We start from the raw sequence: 16,465 nt of genomic DNA, 5'->3' as shown, positions 1-16,465 counted from the left end.
CCCATGATAATTGCATCCTTCCTGCTAAGTTTTCTCTGACCCTCTGGAGAAAGTTGATCCCTCCATTTCAGACCAAGAAAAACATCTATGATTTGTATAGTTATCATTTGAAATTAACTTCAATTTTTAAAATAACTTTTTTGTATTCTGTTTTTAAATTACAAAGCAAAGGTACCATCATATCATTGGGGGAAAAAATTAAAAATAGAGAAATCAATCATAAATCCATGTTTTAACACAACTATATTTGACATTGTGATATATTCATTTCCTGTGCTTTAATTTTACAAGTATTTTTAACTTACATAAGATTTTACATATTGCAGTCTTGTCTTTATATTAAACTGGTAGCATTTTCTGCAGCAAAATACTGACAGCCATCATTTTTAATGGACAGATTATTATGAGCAAATTTATACTCTTAAACTCTCTTTTGTAGGTGAACATTTAAATTGCTTCTACTCTTTATTATAAATAATGGCGCTCTCTGTATCTTTTATTTATACCATGGTATGGGTCAGCAGAGACTAAGGTTGCAATGAATTAAAAAATAAAAGTCTTTTTCTCACTCATGTCACAACCTAATGTCAACATTCTTGTTCTGCTCCACACAGTTTATTTAGGGACCTAGGCTCATGTCATCTACTAGGATCTCAAAGGCTTCCAGATGATCCTCAGCATCCACAAGGCACATAAAGGAAGTAATGCATGAAAGAGTCAAAGGAGGTTTTCGGGGTCTGCCTGAAAGTGGTATATAAGAGTTCTGCACACGTGTCATTGGCCAAAACTCAGTCACATGACTCTGCATAATACAAAGGATGCTGGGAGAGGCAGTCCTATTATGCACCCAGAAGAGAGAGGAAGTAGATTTTTTTTAATATATTAACGCCTACAGCACCTGGTATTCCTAGGTGGTCTCCTATCCAAGTACTAACCAAACCCAACCCTGCTTAGCCTCCGAGATCAGATGAGATGGGCGCGTTCAGGGTGGCATGGCTGTGGACAAGAGAGGAAGTAGATTTGAAGAGCGTTTAGCCAATCACTGTCATAATTGTTTTCTTTATTTTATATTATTTAGACTAGTAGAGTGATTTTAGTTTAAATTTCAGTAGTGTAATTTATAGTTATAGTTATAGTAACTAACTTGTTAAATCACATTCCTTTACCCATTCATTTATTTTAAAAATATTTGAGTGCCTGCTGTGATACAGGTAGGTACCCTGATAGATAGGTACTAGGATATAATGCCGAAGAAGACATATTGAATTCTGGCAAGGAAGACAGGCAATTAGTCAAGTTGTCTATTATATATTCTCTTGCCTTGCTGTAGAATATTTTAACATATATAAATCTCCATTGAAGTTTTCTATACCATGAGAGCCATATATTTCTTTTATAGTCTCAATAGTATCTAGCTCAATGCTGGGCACACAGAATCCAAAATATTATAGATTAAATAACCAATATGATCAGTCATCAAATATATCATGAATAAAGCTCTGAGAGGCAAAATAGCTAAAGATCTATAGGGAAATCCTAAAACACAATAACTAAAGAAAAGTATCCAATTAAATTGAACAAGACATCAAATAATGTTTCTCCAAGGAAAGGAAAGATGCTTCCACCTCTGCTCTATGTCTTAAGTTAGCAAGCACCAACATTGTATTGACTCACAACAGGAGAGACTCACAGCAAATGCAGAACTTCCTGTCGTGATGGTTTACATTAACGACAAGGGAGATTGTAAACTTCCCATCCAATGCTAAGAACAAAGTGAGTTTCCTACTAGTCTATAGCAACTTGGAAAAGTTCAGCTCACAGAATAGGGTAAATCTTTTGTTTTACCTCCATTTCTAATGTATAACTCATTTTTGAGGCACAATACTACTTGCTTTATGCTACTTTGCCTCCTTTTTTTCTCAATAAAGTGTTAAAAGATAATCTATTCCCTTCTGGGAATTATAGTTTTCCCCCCTGTTTCTCATATTTCTCAACACCTGTTGGGCAGCTGCTACATTCTGCCCAAGCAGTGGCTGCATTTGTAAGAACTAAATTTTAACAATATGGAAAAGGTTGTGATACTTAAGGGATTTGCAATATGAACTTAACTATAGTAGATTGCTGGAACCACACTCTCATATTTCCCATGTACTCTGTGGAAGAAGTACATTCCATTAAGAAGCAATAAAAATAACAGAGCTACTGAGTTCACTGGCTATGTAGCTATGAATCTTTTTCTACATCTAAATATAACCACATAAATGCAATACTTTGTAGCTCTGTATGTATGACTATGCATGTATATCTAGCTGTATATCTATATCCCTATTTATAAGAGTGGTTTCTTAATAGCATTATGGTAACACTGAGCATTTGTGAAGTGTCAGGTACTGTTCTAGCATTTTACATACATTGATAGATTCAAACCTCAAACAACCATAGGAGATATAGATACTATTATAATTCTTGTTTTATAGGTGAGGGAAATAAGTCTCAGAGAGGTTAAGCAGATTGCCCGAGATCACACAACTAGTAAATGGAAGAACCAGAATTTCGGTTGGGCAGTCTGGATTCATAGTCTGTGATTTTAAGTGGTTCATAATACTTACATTTAACATTTTATATTAGATTTATTAAACTACATCTCATAGTACAAAATTAGGATTAATATTATATATTAATTTGTAATAAGCCATTGAGATAAAGACAGCTAATATCACAGTTATTAATATTATTTCTCCCATAATAAAAGTGAGGTACAGAGGAGTACTTTTTAATTTCTTTTATTTAAAAAAAATTATTATTTTTTTTCAATTACAGTTGACATTCAATGTCATATTAGTTTCAGGTGTATAGCATAGTGGTTAGAGATTTATACAGCTTATGAAATGATCCCCCTGATTAGTTTAGTACTCACCTGGCATCATACATACTTACTGCAATATTATTGACTATATTCCCTATGCTGTACTTTACATCTCTGTGACTGTTTTATAACTGCCAATTTGTACTTCTTAATCCCTTCACGTTTTTCACCCAGCCCCACTACTCGCCTCCCATCTGGCAACCATCAGTTTGATCTCTGTATCTACAAGTCTGCTTCTGTTTGTTTGTTTGTTTGTTTGTTTGTTTTGTTATTTTAGATTCTACATATAAGTGAAATCATATGGTATTTGCCTTTCTCTGTCTGAATTATTTAACTTAGCATAATAACCTCTAGGTCCATCCATGTTGTTGCAAATGGTAAGATTTTATTTTATTTTATTTTTTTATGGCTGAGTAATACTCCATTGTATATCTGTGCCACATCTTCTTTATCTAATAGTCTGTTGATGGACAATTAGTTTGCTTCCATATCTTGGCTATTGCAAATAATGTTTCAATGAACATAGAAATACATATATCTTTTTGAATTAGTGTCTTGAATTTCTTTAGATAAATACCCAGAAGTAGAATTGCTGGATAGTAAGGTAGTTCCGTTTTTAATTTTTAGGAAACCTCTATACTGTTTTCCATAGTGGCTGCACTAATTTGCAATCCCACAATGTATGAAAGTTTCATTTTCTTCACATCCTTATCAACACTTGTTTACTGATTTATCAATAACAGGTGTGAGGTGATATCTCCTTGTGGTTTTATTTTGCATTTCTCTGATGATTAGTGACATTGAGCATCTTTTCATATGCCTATTGGCCATCCATATGTCCTCTTTGGAGAAATGTCTATTTAGGTCCTCTGTTCATTTCTAATCAGATTATTTTTGGGGTTTTGGGGGTGTTAAATTGTATGACTTTTGATATATTGGATATTAACCCCTTATTGCATGTATCATTAGCGAATATCTTCCTCCATTCAAAAAGACAGTAGGCTGTCTTTTGTTTTGCTGATGGTTTCCTTTGTTGTGCAAAAACTTTTTAGCTTGGTGTGGTCTCATTCATTTATTTTTTCTTTGTTTCTCTTGCCTGAGGAGCAATATCCAAAAATATTACTAATAGAAATATTATTAAGTGACTTTTTAAAGCTCATGTTGTTGGTAAGTGAGAGAGCAAGAACATTCTGCATTTTGGTTTTATGTATACATATATATATATTTTTTAATGGTATATAGTATTATATGGTATATAATATATAGTATTATATACAGTATAACATATACTTTATATTGCTACATGTAATATACTGTGTTACTACTATATAGTATATGTATAATATATAGTGGTTTGCAGGATCTGATGTGTACAGTACTTGGTTATACTATAACAAATATTTAAGTGTATATACATATAACATATAGCTTTATATAACAATAATAATGACCTGGACTTGGCATTATTTCCAAGTATAGTAACCTGAAATACAACAGCACGATCCAGATCTGATCAATATACATTTACTTTAAAACCTTTTACAAATTGAAATGCCCTTTCCTAGGAAGAAATGTAAAGGATATTTTATGGTCTAAAAGAATTAAGTTCCCTATTTCTTATAAAAACAAAATTCATTACTTAGTGACAAAAAGGACACAGGTTTCTTATAATAGTCCAATAAGCCAGGTTATTAAAATTTCAGAGCCACTCAACATTCCATGAATACTTTATATATCTGTGGAGATTTGAGGGAAATGACATGAAAGATCTCTTAAACCTGGGTTCTGTTCTTAATTCTGCTAGAAATTGATCTGTAGTAACCAGGAGCTAGTTCTTCAGCCTCTCTGACTTCAGGTTACTCATTTAAAAAATGAGCCTAGGGACATCATTAGTAAATATTCAAGGGGCCTTGGAGTTCTGACCAATATTTCTTAAAGCAGTGAAGGTGACAGGAAAGGGTATTTATTACTAGCTGCAACATTGAACCTGTGAGGGTTAGGCATTCAGTGATACTCCAGCAGAAGCAGGGAAAAGGAAAGTGTTTTGTTTGGTCATCTCCTTCTGAATTTGAGGATTCATTTATTCCTTCATGAAGTAATTATGAGCACCAAATACATCAGGTGCTGTAGTAGATATTGGAGATAGCACTGAGAACTAACACCAAAGCCCTTGTTCTCACGGAATTTACACTGGGTTTCCTTAAACAAATGAAAAAACACTATATCATATGTCAAGTGCTGATAGGTGCTATGGAGGAAAATAAAACAGGGAAAGGATGGAAAAAGAAAACGGGAAGAGAGATTTTATTTCTCATTCAATAGCAAACTTGATTTGATTGATATGAGATGATTTGTAGTGGTTGTTCATCTAACTCGGTGTGAACAGTTATGTTTTCCTGAAGAAGTATTAGTGTATTTGAATTTTGAATGCCGCCCCAAATCTCACTGGGGAGATGTTCTGTAACATACAACATATGTATATAAATTTATAAAATCTGAAGACAATGCATTACAAAGTACATCTATACCAAGAGATTCCAGATAGGAGATCCTGAAAGTCTACCAGCCTGACTGCAGGATGGGGGTCAGGACTGGCAATATAAATGTGAAAGTCATCTTCCTATAAATGGCATTTTGATAAAGCCAAGAAGAGGTGCAAGGACTGAACCAGGTCTCAGTCCACTGTTTAGAGTGATGAGGTGGGAGAACGACAAAGAGTGATTGTCTAGAAAGCAAATGAAGTGTTTCAAGAGCACTGCAGGGAGGCGCAATCAGCCGTGTGTAATACAGCTAATAGGTTAAGAAAGATGAGGATTAAGTATGTGAATGAAAAGAAGCAGCAACAGCAATATCCAGCATCCTTTGTCTTTTTCATCGTTATTGCCAGGATTCATTATACTGAAAGACATTCTTGATATATGTTTGATCCCATATCTAAAATAATTGCATAATAGTTGCTTCTTTGAGGCACTACTTCTATTACTTCCATGGCCTGGATATGAGGTGTAGTTTGTAGAAGCAGTACAATATCATCAAAAAACACAAATTTCAAAGCTGGGCAGACCTGGGTTCAAAAGCCACGCTTAATGGAGTTTCCCATATCTTCATAGGTCAACCTCAGACAAGTTATTTAACATTGCTGTCTCACTGGAAAAATGAAGCTACTAATAACTATCTCAAAAGTTGTTGATGATTAAAAGCAATAGTAACCTATATAAAAGGCATTAGTACATAATAGGTCCTCAAAGTTCTTCCTGTTTTCTAGTGAGAGTGGACAACCTGTAAACATGCGGTACTAGGACAAAGCATGAACTAAAGGGGACCACAGGAAACATGGAGTAAGTCTGTGGCCCCAGTGGCTACATTCTGTGAAACCCCAGGTACCTCTCATCACATTCCTAAGGTTTAGAATGAGGGATCAAGAGCCAATGGGCCCAATCTACCATGTTTTGTTTGATTAGAACATTTTTATTTGGTTGGCTAATACGTATCGTTTTCTAGTTGTTGCAAGTCATCCTTTCCTTGTGAGGTCACTTATTTACATTGCCTGAATCAATTAGATTTGTAATGATCTTTCCGTTTCCTTCGTTTAGAACATTTTACAAGTTTGTAACTAACACTCTAAGATGTCTTTGTTCGGGACTCTTTTATATATTGAACACTATAGACACAAGCTTAGGGTCTCCATGTTTTTCAACACCCTGCAAAAAATTTAGACCCGAAAATTAAATAATTGCCTCTCAAACAATAAAGATGGACTGCAAAATTAAAGTTTTAAATACAAAGTATGTAATGGCATATCAAACATTGAACCGCAACTCAGGGCAGGTAGTTTCACATAAAAAATAAAGTTTAAATCACGAGAATAAAACTAATAATTTATTCTTTGGGCAACTTGGAATTATACAACATTATCAGAAACTTTTCTAATTTTTAGGGCAAAATTTGCTTCTAATGGTACTATAGAGGCATAAGATAGAGTTCTTTAGAAACCGTAGTTACTCTTGTTCTCTTACCATTCTTGGCAAGAATCTATGTATACCATAGTTTTTGGCTTTTCTCATTCATTTCCTTCACTCATTTCTCCAAGGTAGCAGATGAGTGAGGAAAGGGACTAGTTATAGATGCTCCCATATTTAAACATTTTATCCCTCTATACATCCTATGTCTTTAGAACCCGCATATGTTCATTGGCTTAATCACCTGCTGAAGGGGAGACAGGATGGCAGGGCTCAGGTGCCTAGAAAGGGTACAATATAAGGTTTTGATTGATTCTTCATAAGATATGTGGACTCTTACATTGTTCAGGGAAGCAATATTCCTAGAATCTTTTACTTTTAGGAGGGGGCATATGACACAGTTACTATCAAAGAGTCCTAGGTATAATCTGCTCAGGATTTTGGAAAAGCTTTGCTTTTCTGACCTAACGGGATGGATGCAGTTGATGTGGTATGCCCTTTTCCTACCTTGAATCCAGGTGATACCTGGAGATGCAGATGACATTTGGACAACATAAGTTGATAAGCTAACGTGTTGAGGATGGTGGAATAGAGAGGCTGAAAGACATTAGGTTCTTGATAACAAACTGCTTTACCCTTGAGCACATACTTTTACATTGCTTATTATGAGAAAAAACTAAACCTTACTTATGTAACCCAAAGAAAGTCAGAGTTTTTGTGTTACAGGTTTTTTGGGGGGGTGGTGGTGGTGGTGAGGGGTTGGTTGATTTTGTACTTGCAACCAAAAAGATGTCTGATTGCTATACCATGGGAAGGAATGTTTAAAACTGAGGGGCAATAAAGGTCATTGTCATTTAAGACATTTAGAAACTTTGAATCTAGGAAGCTATAGGGATATTCTAGAGGGAAAGTCACTGTTCAGGTATACACAGACAAGCAAATAAAATCAAATAAGTAAAGAATTTAAGAAAACTGCCATAGTTGAGGAAACAAGATACATGAACTAGGTGTTTACACCCTGAAGACTTAAGATAATTGGATGATGGAATTACCAAATACTCAGCATGGACTACCTCAGTCCAGGTACACAGCCTCCTGGTTCTAAAGATGATACAGGAATAAAACTTAAAAAATATAAGGAATTGATGACCAGCAGACCCTTTACATTAATTTATCTATGCATCTCAATTTTCTTATCAACAGTTTTGGCAAGAGTGTGGATACAGATGTTCAAACTGAACTCCTTGGAATTACATGAAATGGAGCTTTCCTCTGGTTACATCATAAAACATCCTGTACTGGATAGTGAGACATTTAAAAGAGGAGAGGAGAGAAAAGGGTTTATATATATTGGGCTTGAAGACTGGATTTGGAGATGACTCCCAAGCAAATGTATATAAAGCTAGAAAGTGCTTAAGCTGCTTTGAAGGGTTTTTGAAAACTAATTGGTTATAGATAAGCAATTGGGGAAGGAAATGATAGCTATCCTGTGGCTATTTACAAATAAACACATACCCAGAGATTTCCAAACATTGGCATCCTTAAAATATATTATTTGGAATAGTTCCCCCAGTTTCATTCTATTCTTTTGGTATTAAAGAAGCCTCCTTGCTGAAACTCAGTTAATTGTGACATTGTGCTAATGAACTAAGAGGCATGTCTTTCATCTTCATGCCTCTCATTGAATTCTGCTCCTGCAACAGAGACATAATCACTAGCAGTGGGATTTAGGATGATTCTTTTGGCATCAGTTTCTGTCCACACTTGAAAACAAGGTAGTGGGATGAGGTGTTCACAAAAGTGCCTTCCAGCTCTAACATGCTATGGTCCTGGGATTCTACAACATGGATTCTGTTAGCTTCTAGTCCTAAGGTGAAATGGACAGGTGGGTTACCTGACTTGACCCAACTCATTTTTCAGAAATGCAAAGTTAATTATCCTCTGAGAGTAGATTGTCTGTATCACTTTCTTAGATAAAGAATAAACCATCATTGTTAATATAATAAGCCTGGATATAATTTTAAAACACAAATAAATGTCTTTCCTTTTGAAGTCTAAGAGTAGCTTTACTAAAAGAAGTAAAGTGAAAAAAAAATTGAAATTGATCCAAAATCCTAATATCTATCTCTTGAATCAACCAAATGACCTCAAATTAGCCTTCCTATTTTATAAAATCTTCGTAAGAAATCCTCTCATTCAGAATTATATAGCTCAATCAAATATCATAGCACCGCATGCTATAATCTATGCTAGGCCATTTCATATTTTCCTTATCCACTAGACAATAAACCACTTGAAAGGATATCTGCTTGTATGCATTCTTATATTTCCAGAGCCTAGTACAGTGCCTGACACATAGAACACACCCACAAATATTTAACATACTTGTGGTCATAATTACTTCCTGTCAACCTTGAATTAACAATATGAAGTTGCTAACTACTACTGCTATTTCCATCTTGAATATAAGTAAACTGAGGCTCAAAGAAGTTAGAAAACTGGTCCAATGTCACAGACCAGTCATTGGCAGAGCTATGGCCTGCATCTAAGCATATTAACTCCAAAGACAGTACTCTTTCTAATGAGATTGTGTCTTTTACCATGACTTTTCACCTATTTGCCGCTTCTTCAACACTCCAAACCCATAACAAATACATTTTCAACTAGAATATGGAAATGATCAGCTACTGTTGCAGAGTTCTTGCTGTCATTAAAAACATTTTGCAAAACAAGATAGCCTTCTTGAGGCTAACCTGGAGTAGTAAATATCCCCAACGCCACCCCACAGAGAAGAGGAAAGAGTTAAAAGACTGACAAAGAAATAGCATAGTATAGGGTTCTGAGAAGAGGATAGGAGGCTCAGGCTAAGAGCCACTGAGAGAAACAGGAAATGAAAGCTAGTGTGATAGAGCAGGCCCCGCTCCTCAAAGCCCAGTGCCCCCTGTGGACTGGAATGGGCTTAGGTTCTTTTTTTTTTTTGGCGCTAATTTTGAACTCTGTGAGTGTTTGACTAACAAGAAGATTATTTAGAATGTGATCTGTGCTTCTCTTGCCTTCATAATTGTAAAGTTCTTGAGTTACACACTAAAAACAGAGCTATCCTATTATCTAGTTAATATTCAGTTATATTATGCAGTTTTGCATCAACACTGCAGTACCAGTTTGATTTTATATTTAATATTACTAAAATTTCTCTGAAAACCTGTTTTCTAGAATTTGGATGAAGTTCACTAGTCCAGGTTTTCTTCTTCATTTCTTCAAGTTTCCCATATATTTGGGAAAATTTCTTCCCTGTGTCAAATATTCACCAAACTCTCAACACCCTAAAGACTACCAAGTATCTTTACCATTGCAACTGAATGATCCTTTTCCCAAGAACTCCAGGAGTCTAGGAATTGGTTTGGGTACTGTTTGGGTTCTGTTAACCAGTCTTGCTATGAACTAAAGAATTTGGGTTTATGTCTCAAATATATCATATTAGAGGATTACACTAATTAATCATCGTTCCTTTATTATTTTGATGTAGGAAAAGAATTCGTAAACATATTTTAAAATGTCAAGTGGAAAAAAATAAATAAAAAAGTCTTTAAGAACTAATTTTCTACATATTTTGTGTAAAAATACAGATGTCGTATTCCTGATTTGGTCTAAGTCAGGTTTTGCCAAAATATTAAATAAGTACCTAGAATTCTGAGCTTAAATCATGAATTTATTTCATTGCTTACTAGCTCCAGAACCTTTGAGAAATTACCTAACCTCTCAGTTTTCTCATCTATAAAATTATAATACCTACCTCATATTATTAAAAGTGTGCATTGAACTAGTTGTAAGTAAAACACTAAACATGTAGCTAATATAGTGTGTTTAAAAATGTAAGCAATTTTTATTATTAATAAATTCACAAGAAACTCACTCACTTCTTTTATTCAAAAGTGTTCTGGATAGTCTAGCCAATGTGATAACACAAAAAGACAATAAAAATGTTTAATATTATAAAAGATAAGATTGTGAATTTTGTGCATAGTATATGTCTAAAAGTCTAGAGGCATTATACTTAAAAGTTATCCAATGTAAAATAATTTAGCAAGCATCTGGATTCCATATTATGTATTTGTGTATATATACATACACATATATTATACATATGTTATACTATGTATATATATTATGTCTACATATAATTGTATAAGAAATTATCATATTTATCTGGAATCCATATATATTTATATATACAACATATAGAGAGTATAGATGCATATTAAGTTATCATACATATTTATATATTTATATATACAATTTACATCAAAATAACCAGTTCAAAAATGCAACAGAGTAGAAATCATTCACAATGGCAAAACATGTAAGTCTCTACATTTTTGCCCTAAGACTTTGATATGGCTAATAGAAAAACACCAACAGACACGATTGAAGGATTTAGTGTTTTTAATGACAAAAGATGAGAAAGCCATTTACTTGGAGCTTTTTACACAAAGCAAGAGAAAACACAGCTTATCCCCAGCTAAAGCCACAGGCTCCATGTGTTCCCTGGTGTTCTCCATGAGATGTCCATCGGCCGATGCTGCCATTTGCACCTAGTGAGGATCCTGCCAGGTCTGAAAAAGCTTGTTTTTGCTGAATTTTCAATACTCTCTCCCCAACCCTGGTCTATTCTTGTTACAGTCCCGCCCACTTACGAGCTACAAGTGAGCTTGCACAACAAGCTCAGAACATTTCCTCAGTGTCCCCTGTGAGACTGAGTGAAGATCAAGTCAGAATCTCAGGCCTGCCTGAGGTTTACACCTATACTCCACCTCCCATCTACGATTTAGTTTCAGCCCAAGTGGTTCAAGCATTAAAACCATTTCTGTAATATAGGCAGAAAACAAAAGGAATTCCCATCACTCTTACTAACTACCTGAATCAGTCAAGGAGCTTCGGACAGTGGTACCATATCAATGAAACAAATCGAGCTTATTATTTTTTTCCCCTCTTTTTTTGGTAAGAAATCACCAATAAATTGACTCACCTTAGTGAACATGAAATTTCTGTAGGATAGTTTATGTTAGTTTTTTTTTTTGGGAGGGGGGACGGGATTTAGAGGGATAGGCATCATTATAGACATATCGCCCTTTACAGAACTGGTTCCAAATAACAGTAATCATTTTTAATGCTCAAATCGCCACCACTTGTTCCCTGGCAACCTTCTTGGTAGACTGATCCGTTTGTCCTTTGAACTCTACTCCCAACTACTTTAGATGATATTCTTTTTAACAAAAAGATCACATGTCTGTATGATCTTTCATTCAGCTTTCCTCAAATAATAAATTACATACTTTCTAAAGATTTCTGTTTTTTTTTTTAATATAGAATTTGACACCAAAAACATTGACTTTTTTTTTGTCTGATCATTTCATCTGATCAAAAAAGTGATGCATTTACCCCAAGAAACACTCCCTTTGTGTCAAATGGTGTGACTTCATTTATAGTTATTGTCTTTTATGCATTTGACTACTTACTGAGTTATTTTACCTTATTCTGTATGGAATTTTTACTCCAATGTTCATTTTTTTTTCTACTAACATGTTAATAATTGTCATAACCAATACTGTATTCATTTCTTTGATGAATACTGATATGGAGAAACATATTTAGGCTTATTAGTCATTCGGTACCCTTTTTAAAGAAAGTTTAGCTTATCTAGCCATTATTTTCCCACATCTCTACGATATCTTAAAAAATATAATCTAAAAATACAATTTATTGTTTTCTCTATTGCATTGGAGTCATTGGTCTGTTGTGGCCTACTTCATCCTACTTGGAAGTAAGAGCCCCTGATATATATTTTAGGTAATTCACTTCACATATTAATGTGAATATCAGTTCTGCTTAAAACTTCCCAACATGATCACAACGAAATTCAAACTAAAGTAGCCAGCATCTGGCTTCTCTGATCCGATCATTGACTGACCTATATTCTTCATTCGCTCCCCTCCTGTCACAGTGGCCCTCTCTTCGCCTCTTTAGCATGTGTGATTCACTTTCACTTCAAGGCCTAAGCACAGGCTGTCGCCTCTCTCTAGGCGCCTCTTCCCGCATATCTTTATAAGTCTGACTCTTCGCACTGTTAGGTCTCTTTAGGCATCAGTTCTTTTAGAGGCATTTTTGGAGCTTCCCAGCTAGAGTACCCACACATAAACTCATCTTTCCCATTGTCTTGTTTTATTTCTTGCATAGAAATGAGCACTTGCTGAGGTGCTATTTGTCTGTTGAAGAGCTTGTTGTCTGTCTTTCCAATTAAATAAAAGCTCCGTGAGAGTGAGACTTTGCGTGTTATTCTTCCTTCACTGCTCTTACAGTGCCTGGCACATGTTAAGCACTCGATAGATCTTTGTTAAATGTCAAATAAAAGATCAAAACACAGAAGAATAGGAGAAGACAAATATAGGAAAATGTTATTAAAATCTTGCAATAGAGAAAGCTTTTCTGAGACACCTCCAAGCAGAGAAGCATAATGAACAGATTTATTTATGCATAAAATTGTAAAATTTATGTCTAGTAAAATTCTCCACAAGAAAAGTTAAAAGAAGAAAATATTTACAGCATATATAAATGACATTGGTAAATACTCAGTTCAGATTAACACAACCACATGTTTTAAACCTATTTAGAGAAGAATCAATCCAAGTTGGATTAATAATAATTATTGTTTCATGACACATTATCATCGTTGGTCCATGCATGCCCCTTTTTACTTTATGTATTTATCTCTAAAATTAAAGAACGGTCATGAATTAACCACAGAACCTAAAACCTAGGACATTACCCACAACTTAGATTTACTTATGAGCTTTACCCTAATCTTGTGGAGTCCACTGACTCTTTCTGCAGTTTCTTAACGGACCTCAACACATCATACAGCGAACACCCTATTTTGAATGACTGCCAATGGCCACTTATAGTCCCTGTCCTCTCGTCTATCTCATCAGCTTGAATTTCAAGCTCTTTGAATGTTTTCCAACCTGTAACTTAAACACAGGTAAACAGAAAAACATTTCATTTGGCTTTAGATGAAAAATTCATGAATTCATGAAGATAGATGTTGATATTTAAAAAAAATATATTACTCTGTGCCTCTGGTTATGGCAAAATATTCTTCACAGCTCTTGAACAATCTAAAACCAAGGATTTAGGAAAGAGAGGGCATTGGCACAGGGTTTTCCAAGTCAGGCCTGAGGCTATCGTAACACCAGCAAGAGTCTTCTTACTGTCTAGATTTTCAGCAGCTCTACTATTCATTTTGAATGAGGGCCACCAGACACTGTCAAACAGCAGCCAGCAAACATGAAGGGACAGGGCTTTTTGTAGCTTTTGAAAATATTAATTAAGTTGTATTTCAAGTAGGAAATTTGAGGGATGTTATGTTTAGAGAAACTGGTGGGACTGTTGTTGAAAACTCCACGGAAATCAGATGCCTACAAGAAAGGACCCTGGAAAAGCCAGAGGTACACGGTCACAGGCAGCAGGTATTCTGAGGAGGGGAGTGTGTTGGGGGTAATGTTCTGCGCCTTTCCAAGTGCTCTTGCAATCCTGGAAGGTCTTAGGTATTTCTCCTTCCGGGTGTTTAGAAATATGAGGAAGAGAGAACTGCTGTGTATGTTGATGGCTGGATCAATTCTGCCTTATTCAGTCCTTTTATTTTTGTTCTTTATGTAATGCTTTATAAAAATGTCCACACAGGGTTCCTGAGCTATTTTTATAAACAGAGACAAAGTTTTGGATTTTCATCAAAACATCTTCCCCCCTCCCCCCTGTTCTATATACCATGTGGGAACTTTGGAATTTATCTTTGTTAAGTCCTAGCCAGTGCCTCATAATCAAAAAGTTTTTAGAAATCTCTTCAGGTCTCGAGTTCAAACCAAACAGTGAGTCTGGTTGTATTCCATGCAGATAAAGTGTAAGTCATTTTGTCAGATTTTAGACTGCTTGAATGAACAGTCCTGGAAAAGACAGTATTTGGATGTTCAGGGTTCCCACAATCTGGGGACTTTGGCTGGATCCCAATGTTTTTAGGAGACCCCATTTAAAAATATTTACCTACTCAAATGAAATAAAAAGGTACTTGTCCTACAAATGGCCCCTGAAATAACTTTGGAAGTCCAGCCCCTGCCACAACAGTGGCTATTACCCTTGGACACTGGTAAGCGGGGCTTATAATTCTAGAATAATTTTCCTTTGAATTTATGACTCTTCAACTCAGTTCACACATCAGCCTTCTCGTCTCCTCTCCCATGTTAAATTGGTCCATAAAACTCCACACACTATAAAATGAATTCTGGTTGGAGATGTGGCAACGCATCCCCCAAGGTCAACATTATGATAGACTCTCCACCCCACCTTAACCCCACCCCAGAAGAAAATGGAAACAAAAGGCACGTTGGTCTGCAGACTTTATTTCTGGCAGCTCTCAAACAAGCTGTATGTGCTTGTTTAGTTGGGACAGCAGCAGCCTTTTGAAGGAAGACCCCCTTTTTTCTCTCCATGTACCTTATCTGAGTAGTAGTCTACACAGGATCAAGAAAACACTGGAGCCTCGCTAGGTTCTAGAGAGCTGACACCAAGGACTTCCTGTGGCCTGACTCCAGCCGCATGTGGAATAGCCTTGATGGTGTCTGAAATATCTGGCTCCTGGCTCAGGCTGTGGGCTGGCTGTCTGGTTTGTTTGAACACAAACTAGCCTGGGAGTCTTTGTGTAGAATGCTCCTTGAAGCTTTTTCCATGGCATCTGCCAGTTAAATGTATGAATTACTCTGTTTACTTCTCTGTGACAGGGCAGATATTTTATTCAGAAGCAAAGGATTTCTTCTTTTCCTTGCTTTTTCTTCTAATGTTGATTAGCTTCTAAATGGGCAAGATGATTTTTTGTTTGTGATTTCATTTTATTCTTCATTACAGCCCTGGTAAAATGGGCCAGGGTTCCAATTTTATAGAGGAGGAAACTGAGATACAGAGATAGGAAATGATTGATCTAGGGCCACACAAACTAACCAGGGCAAAGTAGAAACTGGAAACTAAGTTGCCCTTTTTAAGGGTTTTTTTTTTTTTTTAACTTCTCCATTCTGATTTCCTTTAAATTAATGTTTGAATATTTTGAATGGTATTTGAGCATTTATTTATTCATTAATTAATCTATCCATTTGACACGAGCATCTACCACTGAGCATCTAGTATGTACAAGGTGTTAATTAGGTCCAAAGGCTAAGCATAGGAGTTTGCAACCTTTTCTCCTGTAAAAGTCAGATAATAAATAGTTTAGGCTTTGAGAGCCATATGGTTTCTATTGCAACTACTCAGCTCCACCACTGTAGTATGAAAGATGCCATAAACAATAGATATTGTTTGAATGTATTCCAATAAAACCTTATTTATAAAATAAAGTGGGGGTCAGATTTGACCTCTGGCTGTCGTTTTCCATAGAAGATCTGCAGTTTACAATCTGCATACCCATAATATCATCCTTAGTGAGACTCCGCATGATTCCGTGCTGACTCTGAATTCTGAGCCTGCAGTGAGAATGAGGATCCCTGTGCTTGGATTATTCTCTGCCCTCTCAAAATAATCTCTGCCCTGCAGCACTTCTCTT

General features: G+C 35.6%; 1 protein-coding gene and 1 pseudogene across 1 annotated transcript in view; one reads left to right on the top strand and one right to left on the bottom strand.

The window, feature by feature from the left end:
* The window catches only part of ANKFN1 (ankyrin repeat and fibronectin type III domain containing 1), a 527,248-nt gene that overhangs the window by 97,838 nt on the left and 412,945 nt on the right, over positions 1–16,465 (top strand). The window lies entirely within an intron of this gene.
* LOC118604798 lies at positions 887–1,004 on the bottom strand (annotated as a pseudogene).

Source organism: Rousettus aegyptiacus, unplaced genomic scaffold, assembly GCF_014176215.1.
Source record: "Rousettus aegyptiacus isolate mRouAeg1 unplaced genomic scaffold, mRouAeg1.p scaffold_m13_p_6, whole genome shotgun sequence".
NCBI lineage: Eukaryota > Metazoa > Chordata > Mammalia > Chiroptera > Pteropodidae > Rousettus > Rousettus aegyptiacus.
The sequence above is the reverse complement of the archived record's forward strand: the minus strand, read 5'-3'. Positions and strand labels throughout refer to the sequence as shown.